Here is a 15,342-nt window from a genome sequence, read left to right as displayed (position 1 = left end):
GAGCGCCACAATCAGGACTGCATACGACCGAGGCACACAGGGCCAACACCCGGCATCATGGTGTGGGGAGCGATCTCCTACACTGGCCGTACACCACTGGTGATCGTCGATGGGACACTGAATAGTGCACGGTACATCCAAACCGTCATCGAACCCATCGTTCTACCATTCCTAGACCGGCAAGGGACCTTGCTGTTCCAACAGGACAATGCACGTCCGCATGTATCCCGTGCCACCCAACGTGCTCTAGAAGGTGTAAGTCAACTACCCTGGCCAGCAAGATCTCCGGATCTGTCCCCCATTGAGCATGTTTGGGACTGGATGAAGCGTCGTCTCACGCGGTCTGCACGTCCAGCACGAACGCTGGTCCAACTGAGGCGCCAGGTGGAAATGGCATGGCAAGCCGTTCCACAGGACTACATCCAGCATCTCTACGATCGTCTCCATGGGAGAATAGCAGCGTGCATTGCTGCGAAAGGTGGATATACACTGTACTAGTGCCGACATTGTGCATGCTCTGTTGTCTGTGTCTATGTGCCTGTCGTTCTGTCAGTGTGATCATGTGATGTATCTGACCCCAGGAATGTGTCAATAAAGTTTCCCCTTCGTGGGACAATGAATTCACGGTGTTCTTATTTCAATTTCCAGGAGTGTATATATATATATACATATATATTCGGCAATACACCAATCTTGAACTACAGAAACTTGGCACCAAGTGCTCCAATTGACCGTGGGAGTGCCCCGTTGCCATTCTTCAGTTGACAGTCAGCGCTATGATTGTTGGTTCACACATGCAAACGTCCCTCACCTCATCACAGCCCCAATAGGCCTTGCTGTTTGTCTCCACCTCATTTTAGAGGTATTCACACGTAAGATTCGCTTCAGAATGCACATACGTCACCTGCGATTTAGTCATACAGTAAGCATGGCGGCACAGTATTCGTTTGAAGAACAACGGGATATGTCTTTGTTTATGGACAACGATGGTTGTATGAGGAATGGTAGCCAGCACGATGCCACCCACACCGGCAGATGTTTACAGCAATCACCAGCGACTTGGCAAAGCAGACTCATTAGCAGGATATCATGGTGATGCTGCAGACCTCGAATGCGATGGCATGCTGCGTTTGAAGAGACTGTTCTCATTAGAGATGGGGGATCCGCTCTTGAACTAATTCATAGAGTTGAATCTTTCAAAGGAGTGAACAACCAGTGATTCAGAAAAAAAGAACGGTAGCTCCAAACGTTTCCCACGGTAGAGAGAGAGAGAGAGAGAGAGAGAGAGAGAGAGAGAGAGACGGAGCATATCAGCAGCGCCTCTGCTGGTCAGAGCACAGTGCACGCCACACAACACAGCCAGCGCCGGCCTCTGCCCTGCTTCTACCTTGGCTGCGTGCATTGTGCAGTGCCCCATTGGATTTTGTGTTTCACATATGCCGTGCCGTCTCTGTGCGTCGTCTGCCGCGCACAATGTCTGGCGCAGCTTAACTTCGCGTCGCACTCTGTTGGCGATCGTTTCAGTCGCACATCCTGCCCTCTGGGCAGTTGATGCGAGCAACAGGACAGAGAGCCACCTAGCGGATAACATAGGAACTACTTGCAACAACCTGCTCGCAAGGGAACGGACGATTTGTCTCGGAGCGGGTGAGTTCACCGCTCTCCCCACCCTCGGAACTCGCCCGCTCAACGTTCACCCCACTGTCTCGACTCTAGCCAGAGCATTGAGCAAAGCGACGCAGGTGTCACTGTGGTCTCTGCGGTCTCAGCTCACGCAGTAATACAGCTCGCGGCTCGACCTGCTCGACTCAGCACCTCTGCATCGGAGTTCGTCCCTACTGGATATTGTTCTTCGCAGTAATACCGCTATGTATATTACATTATTATGTTATGTATACATCAATTGTTTTTATTTTATTTTTATTTGTTTAAACTGATTAGATTAGGTTCCTGATGACTCCTCTTACTATAGGATTTTTATTATGGACACTCGAATTTACGCTTTAATTACGAGCGAACTGATAAATGTATCGCAAAATGTGATACACCAATATTTTCCTTGTTTTATTCTGCATAAGGCTATATGCAGCACTTTCGTTTTACAGTCAAATTTATATTTTTTTTTTCTTATTCTGGTACGGATTTTGCGATTTTAGGCGTCTTCGGAAGGAAACGTTCACTTTAAAAATATATGGCTTGCGATGTATTTGTATGAGGTTAATGAAATTTTAATACATTATAGCCAAATATATTGTTAATGTAAATCTCAAGTTACAACATTTTCCGATCACCCAAAAAACCACGATAGTGCAAAATAAATCAATAATCAAAAACTTTGTCATATCGTGGAAATTTCAATAAACAATACAAAATTCTCACTCATTATCTGTGTTACTTCAAAATAGGATCAAATAAGATCAAAATACAGGTATAGTACTGGAATAAACCAAGTTTAAAGGGCAATGTGCCTTCCATTTATTTTCTATTGTAAAAGAGTGGTGAGTCATGAAAAAGAGCTAATTCATTTCAGGGAGTGAACAGATCTGATCCAATCTCTGAAAAGAACAGTTTTGCCCATCTCTAGTTCTCATGCGCTTCGAGGAAGCACCTACTACAAGTATTCGATTGTTCGGAATGTCATGGGGGTCATTCTTTGGTTACTATGGGATGTTGTGAGAGATGACAGCCAGCATCCATTTAGTTTCTGCACTGTCCAAGACCTAAATCCTGTGGCGGACTATGAACACAAGTTAGGGTTTTGACGGTGGTTTCTGCGATGTGTTGGCTGAGATCCCGGCTTCCCTGCCATTGTGTTGTTAACTCACAAGTGCACCTTCCATTGGGACGGCTTTTACAACACTCGAAATATTCATTACTGGGCAAGGGAAAATCCTCACATCACATATGTACAAGGACACCAGGAACAATTTTCGCTCAACATTTATGGACTCATTGTGGATGACCATCTGACTGGGACAGTGAATATACCTCCTCAACTTACCAGGGTAAATTACCTTCACTTCTTGCAAGAAACTCTACCTGGCCTGCTGGAAGATATTCCCTTGTACGTATGGCTACACATTTGGTTGCAGCATGATCAGATGCCTGCACACAACAGTTGTGCTGTGTGCGGATATTTAAATGAACTCTCTGATGGCCGGGTAATTGGCAAAGGTGCTCATAGGACACAGACCCCACAATCACCAGGCCTTACGCCACCAGACGTTTTCCTGTGGGGATTCTTCAACGTTACAAATTGTATGTTTGCTATATCGACACGGTATGTGGTGATATATTGTCAGGTGGAGATCGGTTTCACGCTCTAGTATTCAACCTTTCATCCTCAGTGGCAGAGCAGAGTAATTGAGTAAGAATCTTTCCGTACTTGACGATCTGTGTGCCGCTTTTTCAGGGTTTAACTGCCAGTTAATATGGCGATCTGTACAAAATAGTTTTGCTGCTGAAAGTCTCGTCGGCAGAAAAAAAATGTGGATAGTGCTTCCACATTGCCAGCATCAGTAATGTGGTGGGTAAATTCAGTAAGAGCCACTCATAATGCTCCATTCATTCACAAGACATTCTGTGTGCTGGCACATAGGAGCCTCTTTATGGTGGTGAGAACGTTTGCGTTTTGGAGATTTTTGTTGAAAGCAGGACTTAACGATTTCCAGGAAGGGTAACACGTGATTTACAGGGTGTTACGTTAGGACCATCAGGAGGAATGTATTCAGCGTTATTCTGGGCTGCCGGCCGCAGTGGTCTAGCGGTTCGGAACCGCGCGACTGCTACGTTCGCAGGTTCGAATCCTGCCTCGGGCATGGATGTGTGTAATGTCGTTAGCTTAGTTAGGTTTAAGTAGTTCTAAGTTCTAGGGGACTGATGACCAGAGATGTTAAGTCCCATAGTGCTCAGAGCCATTTGAACCATTTATCCTGGGCTATTTTCGTAAACAGGGTCTGTTAGGACAAGAATTTCCATGCAGATAAGCTGAGACATCACGAAAGCTCCTACAAAAGCGACCATTTACTCTCTCTGTAGCACTTTACAATTTCCGAGAGAGAGACTTGACTCTTATTTACATAGCCATGTGACGTCAGTATAACAATGAGAATCTTTTGGATGTGCCTCCGATGGTGAGTTACTAAGCGAACATTTTGCGGTGGTACACCAGCCACGCTGCACAGATAAATGCGTGCATGGCTAGACGCAGCTCGCAGGTTCTGTTAGGATCGATAGGAACAATGCACCCTATGCTATTCTGGGAAGCATTGGAACAGAATTCTATAGTGCAACCTGTGACGTCAGTATAACATTGAGAACCTTGAAGTTACATCTGCAAGGGTGAGTCGCTCAGCAATTAGGTCTTTTCTGGACCACAGGAGAGAGGCATTGCACCAGCAATGGTAAACATGTGCTCGTCCAGAAGGTGATTTGGCTCTTATTTACATATACATGTGACATCAGTATAACACTCGAGGAATTCTAACTGTATACCGGAAAATAGACAAGACAGCGGCCTGTGAACAATGGCTCACATCCCTGTGTTCATCTGTCCGGCAGTGGCTCGCAGCGGCGTCGCATGTGTGCACATTGGAGCCTCTGATACGTTGCGGTTGATGATAGTTCGAAAGTGTTTCCTACAAGCAATGAGTGTTTGTACACTAATTATTTTCGGCTGTTTAAGCATTGTGAGCGTGTTGGCAGACCATTATATATGCATTATTTTGACAATTTCATGCATAGTGGATATGTCTGTTGCATTATTTTGTGAACAGATCTGTAATCTGTGCTATGCATTATTTGGACATTTTAGAATTAGTGAGCGTGTCTGCAGAGCGTTTTACATACATTATTTTGAAAATTTACGAGTTGTTTTCATGTATGCACATCAGTGTACTGCATTATTTTGGTGATATACGAGTAGTTTGCAGGTCTGTAGGCTGTGTGTTGTGACCCCAAGCATTTAAGAGCGAGTGTTTCGTTTCAATGTAATAAATAAACTACGTGAGATCCATCCCTAAATAAATTGTTCCAAAATAAATGAAGTACACTCCTTCCTCTCTCCAGCAGCCCAGAACAGGCTGGGTCCTTTTCCCACCATTTTTCTCACAGACCGCCGTCTTGGATTATGTCATGGAAGGGACGACAACATCCTGTGGTGACGGTACTGTGCGCTAGGTCAGTTGGGCTCCAGACCTCATGGTGAACACACTGGATGCAGCTACAGTCTGAAATTGTTTAAATAAACACTGGCTGCAAAATAAAGACTTACATCCATCAGCCGGCCGCGGTGGTCTAGCGGTTCTAGGCGCTCAGTCCGGAGCCACGCGACTGCTACGGTCACAGGTTTGAATCCTGCCTCGGGCATGGATGTGTGTGATGTCCTTAGGTTAGTTAGTTTTAATTAGTTCTAAGTTCTAGGGGACTGATGACCATAGATGTTAAGTCCCATAGTGCTCAGAGCCAACCATTTACATCCATTCTATCCAGCAGGCCAGCACAGGCTGAGCCCTTTTCCCACTAATTCCAAGGAAGAGGTGGCGGTCGGATGACGTAGGTTAGTAGAGGTAGCCCAAGTGACCTTTTTTCCCTCCATTTTCACAGGTCAGTGGAGGTAGCACAAGCGACCTTTTCCACAAAAATTTGAACTTCCCGCCATTTTCTTAGTGTGGGAAAGTGGGAGGGGGGAAGGGGAGGTGGTTAGGTTAGTGGAGGTAGCCCAATTGACTTATCTTCCCACTTAAAATCTGGGCTTCCCTCCATGACGTCATAGCGGAATTGCCATATCTATCCCGCCATCATGGATTCGCCATCTTGAAGAAATTTGGTAGAAATGCAACATGGCGCCATATGAAGGTTGTCCCCCTACTGACGAACCAGGTAGTGTGAAACTACATTACTTTTTGTCAGTGGTAGGAAGTGTAGTTTTTTGCCTCATTGAGGAATTGTTCCCTAACACTACTCTGGGTGAAGTTTCCTATGAGAGGAAGAGGATGTAGATGAAGATGAAACGGGACATATGATACTGCGTGAAGAGTTGGACAGAGCACTGAAATACCTGAGTCGCAACAAAGATCTGGGAGTAGACAACATTCCATTAGAACTACTGACAGCCCTGGGAGAGCTGGTCCTGACAAAACTCTACCATCTGGTGAGCAAGATGTATGAGACAGGCGAAATACCCTCAGACTTCAAGAAGAATATAATAATTCCAATACCAAAGAAAGCAGGTGTTGACAGATGTGAAAATTACCGAACTACCAGTTTAATAATTCATGGCTGTAAAATACTAATACGAATTCCTTACAGACGAATGGAAAAACTAGTAGAAGCCGACCTTGGGGAAGATCGGTTTGGATTCCGTAGAAATATTGGAACACTTGAGGCAATACTGACCCTACGACTTATCTTAGAAGCTAGATTAAGGAAAGGCAAACCTACGTTCCTAGCATTTGTAGATTTAGAGAAAGATTTTGTCAATGTTGACTGGAATACTCTCTTATTAATTCTGAAGGTGGTAGGGGTAAAATACAGGGAGCGAAAAGCTATTTACAATTTGTACAGAAACCAGATGGCAGTTATAAGAGTTGAGGGACATGAAAGGGAAGCAGTGGTTGGGAAGGGAGTGAGACAGGGTTGTAGCCTCTCCCCGATGTTGCTCAATCTGTATATTGAGCAAGCAGTAAAGGAAACAAAAGAAAAGTTCGGAGTAGGTATTAAAATCCATGGAGAAGAAATAAAGAAATAAAAACAGCAAAGGACGGAATGGACAGTGTCTTGAAAGGAGGATATAAGATGAACATCAACAAAAGCAAAACGAGGAGAATGGAATGTAGTCGAATTAAGTCGGGTGATGCTGCGGGAATTAGATTAGGAAATGAGACACTTAGAGTAGTAAACGAGTTTTGCTATTTGGGGAGCAAAATAACTGATGATGGTCGAAGTAGAGAGGATACAAAATGTAGACTGGCAATGGCAAGGAAAGCATTTCTGAAGAAGAGAAGTTTGTTAACATCGAGTATAGGTTTAAGTGTCAGGAAGTCATTTCTGAAAGTATTTGTATGGAGTGTAGCCATGTATGGAAGTGAAACATGGACGATAAATAGTTTGGACAAGAAGAGAATAGAAGCTTTCGAAATGTGGTGCTACAGAAGAATGCTGAAGATTTGATGGGTAGATCACATAACTAATGAGGAAGTATTGAATAGGATTGGGGAGAAGTTTGTGGCACAACTTGACTAGAAGATGGGATCGGTTGGTAGGACATGTTCTGAGGCATCAAGGGATCACCAGTTTAGTATTAGAGGGCAGTGTGGAGGGTAAAAATCGTAGAGGGAGACCACGAGATGAATAACTAAACAGATTAAGAAGGATGTAGGTTGCAGTAGGTACTGGGAGATGAAGAGGCTTACACAGGATAGAGTAGCATGGAGAGCTGCATCAAACCAGTCTCAGGACTGAAGACCACAACAACAACATTAAACACTCAGCTTCAAAAAATGGTACTTCATACATGTACACTATAAGGTACTTCAACTAGCTACCATTTGTGTAAAGTAGGACAGTGAAAATAACTTGATATTCAAGGACAGTTACAAAGATAGCATTCCAGGCACTCCTTTCACATTCTATGACCATGAAGATTCAGTAACTAGTCTCCTGTTCTCCTTATATATATATATATATATATATATATATATATATATATATATATATATATATATATATATATATATATATATATAACTTTTCTGCTAATCTTACTGTTTTAAACTTTGCTTGAGTAAGCACAAATAGTTCGCAAGCTTCAGTGAATAATAATAGGTTAGAGACAATGTTGCTGCTCTGAAGCATTAATGAGCATGTGATCCACACAATTTCACTAAAGAGTGGAAAGTTGTTCTGGTGGTGTTACGGTGTTTACAAAAAGGTTAATTCCAAATAGAAAACAGGATGGAACTTTTTCCTATTGTAATGTGGCCATGTGAAATTGGGACACTACTCTTTTATCAAAATATTTTGCTACAAAAAATCTGTAAATACAAATAGTACCTACAACTGGTGTTATCTTACAATTTGGTTAAGTCTATTGTGGCACTGTGTGCTAAAAAAATGAAACAGTCCTTTCCGCTATTACAGCAGTTGTATTAAATGTCTGATAAAAAAGAATATTTTGTAATAACTCATCGTTTTAGTAAGACTAATTTGCGTAAATAATGTGACAGAATTCACAAAGTACTAAAATCAAATGATTATTGCTACAAAAATTTATTTATTTAGAGAGTGCTTTGTCAGTTTCCCAATCAAATACATTACTTTCACTGATTTTAACTATAGTTTTGCTAAGATAACTAATAAATTTTAGCCACAACATTTCTGGAAATTTACATCATCGTTACAAAATTTTAGATACTGAAAACTGAACGGATTTTATGAGGCATACATAATCTATGTACCTAAATTACAGAACATTTAATTGCAATAATTCTATACAATGGATCCATCATTTTATATATACAGTATAATACAGTCATATAGCACATATATATTCGAGATCCTGTTTTGTTAACATTTATAAAAAAAATTAACAGCAATAATACTGTAGAAAACAAAATATTTAGATAAAACAATGCTGTTAAGAAGTTAACACATTTTACTTTTTCTTTTTCTCTATACCTGTGTACATTTTTTAAGTGTACTATGCCTGTTTGCTTCAGTTATTTTCGTCTGAAACAAATTCTCTGACTAAATGAGTTTCTAATAGCAGTTATCTGATTGACTGTTTAACCTTATACTTCGATTTGGCATTAGTGATGGGTTGTGGTATAGAGTTGTACAACTTTACTGCCATATAACCATTGCTTCCCTCATATTGAGTTGTGTTATGTTGCAAAATTCTTAATTTCTTGGTGTTTCTGGTGTGTTGGTGATGTACATCTTCATTTTTGTTGAATTTATCTTTATGATCCCAAACAAGGAGCAGAATTTTATATATGTACAGGCTGCAGAAGGTTAGAATCTTATATTTTTTGAAAAGAGGCTTGTAACTATTTCTTGTTCTTTTGTTTCCTATTATTCTAATTGCTCTCTTTTATAATTTGAATATTTTAATTGCTTCAGTCCAGTGGCCCCAGATTTGTATACCATAGCTCATTATAGCATTGAAGTATGAAAAATACACTATGTACACATCATCTTCAGTTATTAGTGGCTTAATTTGTCTCTGCTAAGTTTATTCCTTATATTAGAAATATGATCTTTCCATCCTAAACAACTGTCCATGGTGATCCTTAAAAATTTAGCACTTTCAACTACTCTTACTTACTCTTGCAAATTCGTCAGTTCCTTTGTTTTTCTTTTTGTTTATAAATAGGATTGCATTAGTTTTCTCATAATTGAGAATTAACCTATTCCCTTCAAGCTAGTGGGTGATCATTTCAACTGTTTGGTTCCTTTCCTTATGGTGTCCTGCAAGATCTCACAATTACGCTTGTTATGTCATCTGTGAAGAGTATCAATTCATTGTCTACGTTACAAGGTAAATCATTTACGTATATAAGGAAAAGGAGGGGTCCTAGAATACTACCCTGTGGCACCCCATGTTTTATATCTTGTAGTTCTGATAGCTGTTTCCCTCCATTGTGTGACACTTCCTCTGCTTGTTTTCTGTTCTGCAGAAATGACTTTATGATATCAAGAGCAGTTCCTCTAATTCCATAATGGTGTAGCTTCATTATTAATATGTGGTGATTGACAAGATCAAAAGCTTTAGATAAGTCACAAAAAACACCAACCGGGATCTGGCCTTGATCTAGGCCTGCAGAGATTATATTAATAAGTTCAAATGCAGTTGATACTGTAAGTTTTTCCTTCTGGAACCCATACTGTCTACCACTTATGACACAGTTTTTATCAAAAAATGCCATTAACCTAACAAATATTATTTGTTCTAGGATCTTTGACAAAATGGAAAGGAAGCTAACTGGCCTGTAATTATCTGGGCACCTTTTTTGAATGGTGGTAGTGTAGTACTCTGGCAGTCTTCATTCTATCTGAGATTCCTTTTTCGACACATGTGTTGACTAAGTGACAGAGGGGTTTAGCAATTTCCTAGTAGTTAGCTTCAAAATTTTATTTGACAGGCCATTTATGTCAGTGTTATTTTAGAATACAGAGAAATAATCTCGCCTGTCAGTCACATGCTGCAGTTTCTAACATACAAGACAGAAAAGATGTAGTACAGCTTCCTCTGATACATGAAAGCCGGATACAAATTCGGATAACTGGGGCAAGAGCTTACTTTTTTCTAATTTTCATGAACAGTTCATCCCAAATCTCGTTATCTCTGTCTGAATCTATCACGATTCCTGCCATCTTAAAACTTATTCGCCTGTTAAGCTTTCTAATCAGACAGGAATCCCCGCTTATGTTATCCCAGGTTTATTCTTTGGTTAAGCTACATTTCCCTAGTGTGGAAATTAATTATAGCATGTTGCGGAAAAGGATTGTATCTTCTGCTTTCCGATTCAGGCTGCAAGATACTGTGTGAAACATTTTCCTAGGCGTGGGGCGGTGCATGTGAGAACATAAAAAAATGAAAATCCTTTCTTTTAAAATTTGACAACTGTACATGGTAGAGTAATATGAGATCCACCTTCTGAAACCCTTTTTTTATTTTAATGAAAATTTTGTGCTATTGAAATAGCGAATTAATTAAGCTTTTAAGAGAAGATGATTTTTTGCGAACTATTTAATATTTAACAGGCCTTACCTCGTAAACAATGTGTCATACAACAACATAATTTTATAGCTGCATTCAGTAACATCCAAATAGTTGGTAAGAGACAAACTTTTCCCCATTACATTTTTTGTGGAGGATGAAAGTGAGAAAAAGTTTCAGAAAGATTTGAATTTATTTTTACAATTTGTTGAAATTCGGTGTGTGCTATAGTTTCTGCTAAACGAGAGCAGTATTATGTGGTTCATTGGCTCAACACGTTCTGCAAGGAGGATTTTGCTAGCTGCGGGGCAATGCGGCACGACAGCAGTAACAGAGACAGAGAAAGGTCAAATATGCAGCGCAGTGCTCGAACTAAAAAGCTGTTAATTTTGGCACTCCAAAACTGCATGGAAGTTATGGAAGAGGAGAAAGACTTCATGTTATTGGGAAAAGTACTCAGGAGCCACTAAGCAGTCAGGCAAATGTCTTTACATCATGAGGAAGTGATGTGTATCATTTTACTAACAAAACATTTGCTCTATTATGCGGAGGATTGCCAGTTCCCACTGTCATGTGTCAGAAATTATTGGACTGCCCAAGGGCAATGTGATATCCTTGCTAGGTGTCAGCAGTTATGTTATCGCTTGGGGATTCACTGTAAATAGCGGATTCACTGACTAATTCAAAGAACAGAATTTTAATCGTCTTTAACAGTACTGATTACAATAACAACAACATCCAGCTCATTATAACTATGGTTAAACTTTCAGTACAAATATATTTGCAAATGTATTACACTGGACATAATCATAGTCATTTCTTCTTATTTGTTTCCTTCATTTTTCTTCCGATTTCTGTCCAAATTAACTCCTTTTTCATTTAGTTTTTCAACTCGGCGCCAGTCATGTTCCACAAAATAGGCTGCTCATCCTCTGAGACAGAGAAGCGGTCAGCTGAAATTTCTGGTGAATGTTTCAATAATTAGACTGGAAGAATTACTTACCCTCTTTCTGCCAGTGCAGGCGAAACAAATACTGTAACTGTCGCCTAATAGTTGGCTGCTGCTCACTTCAACTCCCCCACCCCACTCTAACCAAGCAATCGCTGCGAAGTGCGGGACAGACTCCTCCCAAAGCACGCAAGCATTTCCCGCACATAGAGCCTGCAGCGGCAATGTGTTGTCCACTGTGATCACAGTGGTATCGATACCGGAAGATTCTGCTGACGACCGACATCGGCAGAAGATGGCGGATCTTTTCAAATCAGTACGCCACTACGTGGGTGGTCACAATGCAGCCGACCTCATCGCCTGAAGATACAGATTTCGGACAACAATTTGTGAAATTCAAATCAATTTTTTTTCATAATGGCCAACACAACACGAAATGTGGGCTTTGGAAATCTGATAAATTTAGTCAAAGTCATCCTGAGAATGAAATACATCATAATTGAGATATAGTTTGGAATCTGTAGACTGAATGCGGAGTTTTATTAGAAACCACAAGCAGGCCAAATCTTTAGGTGTATATTATAATCGCGAAAAATAATTTGTTCAAGTGACAAGGATGGTGTATCTTATGATAAAATTCACTGTATTGGATCTTTTTGGGTTTGGTAGGTGGATGTTTGATGTCTATTAATCAAATGTATTGAAACAGACTTAAGTTAAACGTAACTTTAGAATTATTCTGGGTTCTTACAACGCATTTCTCACGCTATTCCGGGATTATAGCTTAACTGGCTACTAACCGGAGATTGTACAACCAGATCTTGACTGAACAAATAGCCGGTTCGAAACACGGGTCTCGCACTAGATTTGCGGCGATCTGCTGTCCACACGCTATGATTCGTCTTTGCAGACGTGGGTGATACCGAAAGATTTGAGCAATTTTGGTCAAATCCCCAACTCAGACTATCCGTTTTGCGCACATATCAAATGTACGCATGTCTTTTGTGCATACGCAGCGATACGTCTGCGCAGATATTATGTGAGGAAGCTTTTGCGGAGACAGTTCGTAGCGTTTGTACGTGCCTCACAAATGTTGTATTAGAGGTGGGCCAAACGGTTATTCTCGAGTAACCGTTATCACAGTTCCAGTTATTCTTTGATAACCGTTACTTTTAACGGTTATTAATAACAGTCAAGTTATTTTTCGCTAGCAAATACCGAATACTTCGACAGTTAAATAACGACATAGTTGGAATCCATCAGAATCCTTGAACGCCATGCTCTCTGCCTCGCCTATCGCATCCGTCTCCCCTCCCCCACGCGGATCCTGTATGATCTCCCCTTCCCCCACCTCCTCCTTTTCCTTGAGAGGATACGGATCCTGTACACCTCTCGCAAACTCGATCCTCCTCATCTGCTTGTCTCACCCACCCTCTCCCACCCTCACCCACTGCCGCGCCTGTATTCCCACATCCCACTCAGTCTCCATGTCTCCACCCTCCTTACCCTCTCCCAAGGTGGCTTCCGCCAGCTCCCCCTCCCTGATGATGTCCTCCTCCCCTCCATCTACCCCTCCTATCAACTTTGATTCTCCCCCCCCCCACTTCCTGTGTCCTTTCGTTTAGTCACCCTCCCTCCCTTCTCTCTCCTTTTCCCCCATCCCCCTTCCTCCATCCCTCTTCCCCTGGGCTTCCCCTCCCCCTTCCTCCCTTCCCCCTATCTCCTCTGCCCATGGCATCTCTGCTGTCCCCTCTCCCTCTTCCTCCACCTCTCTTGGCAGGTCCCCGGACTCGCACACGCTCCATGGACTTTTGCGCGCCGGAGATCATCGCCATCAGTGTCTCGTGTGTGTCGTCATGTTTAGTGTTTAGTGTTCACCGTCGCACTCCATCGTTCACCTGTGCCATCGCCATCTTCAGTGTTTGTGCGTCGTATCAACAGTTTGCCGTGTGGATTATCGTCGAGTGTGAACGGCTCCGTGTTTGTCTTTATGTGTCTACTGTTTTATTGCCCACCGTTCTGTAACTAATGTGTCTTCTCACTGTTTTTTCTCATTGTGTATTCTATGGCTGAAGTAGAGTGCTGCTGACAGCCTGCCTGTTGTACAGGTTTTAAAATAACAATAAAGAAAAGAAAAAAGAATCCATCAGTTTAGTTATCAGTATAACTGCGAGTAGTGTGAAATAGCAGGAATGTTGTATGAATCGTGTCATAACCTTAGCTTATTAACTCCGGGTACATTTTAGTTGATGTTAGAACGATTATTAGTGTTTCATATTATATGTTTGTAGGTTATCGGTCGCTATTAGAAATATTATCTTCGCAGCTGCGACAGAAAGTACGCGGAACTTCGCCAAAGCACTGTTTAAGTAAAATGTTAACAACGTGCGTTTTTAAGTATGAAGTAATATGTAAACTGAGTACGGTAGGTTAAATTCGAAGCTTAATTTCTTGTGCTGCTCACATAATAGAATAAAGTGTACAGCCTTGTAATACAACAAAAAATATACGTAATGTGGCAGATTCGTTTACTCCTGTGCTGTAAAAGCTAGTCCTATTGGGGAAAGCGTGAGTACGCTAATCCAAGTTTTATGTCAGATTTGGAAACTGCTCGATTTCTCCAGTTACAGTATGTTTATAACATATGAAGACATGCAGATCGAAAAGGTTGACAGTGTTACATTTCTGGGACTACAACTCGATAATAAATTCAGTTGGGAAGGGGCATACCACATTTTTTCATTCTATTATTTCATAAGGGAGCATATTCTGTGGTAACTTATCAAACGTAGCAAAAGTTTTTCGCATGTAAAAGCATGTAATAAAAATCGTTTGTGGTATAAATTCAAGAACATCATGTAGGAACCTGTTCAAGGAACTTTGTATTCTAACCACTGCTTCCTAGTATATTTATTCCTTAATGAAATTTGTTACAAGTATTTCCAACCAACAGCTTAATACATAATATCAGTACTAGAAATGGGAACAGCAATCTACATAAAAACCTAAAATCACTTACCTTGGTCCAAAAGGGGTCCAATATTCAGGAACATGCATTTTCAATAAACTGCCAGCAAGTCAGCAACCATTAAAAACTTGGTTTCAGATAAAGCACGGTTTACAGCGTGTTTGAAAGACTATTTGATACAGAAGTGTCTGATTCCACCCGTCATCAATATGCCGGAAATGGCTATTTTAAGTGTGTCTATGACGTCACTACATACACATGGCAACAAACACGAAGATACATATAAATAATACAATAACATAAATACAATCGAACCAACGGGACAACTGCGGGAAGTTGGGTGTTTTAGGGTGAGGGCAAGCTGGTAAAAAAAAAAACACACCATGATCCCAAAACACAAAATGAAGAACAAAAAGAAAAAAAAAATACAGCATTCTGCTACACCAACAAAAATCTGCAGGAATCGGACACTTTCATTGAACAATATAGATCAACCATAGGTGACCATACCAAAACACCAATACCCACAACTAAAAGTACGAAAATTGGAATCGGACATTTCCCTTGACCTAAATAGGTCAACCTCAGATGACGATACTGAAACATCAACACATACAACTATGAAAATGGGAATCTGTCATTTCCGGTGACCTATATAGGTCCACCACAGCTACTGATGCCAAAAAACTGCGAAAAATAAAACCA

The sequence above is a fragment of the Schistocerca cancellata genome, chromosome 5 (genome assembly GCF_023864275.1).
Source record: "Schistocerca cancellata isolate TAMUIC-IGC-003103 chromosome 5, iqSchCanc2.1, whole genome shotgun sequence".
Classification (NCBI taxonomy): Eukaryota; Metazoa; Arthropoda; class Insecta; order Orthoptera; family Acrididae; genus Schistocerca; species Schistocerca cancellata.
Note: the sequence above shows the minus strand (reverse complement) of the source record.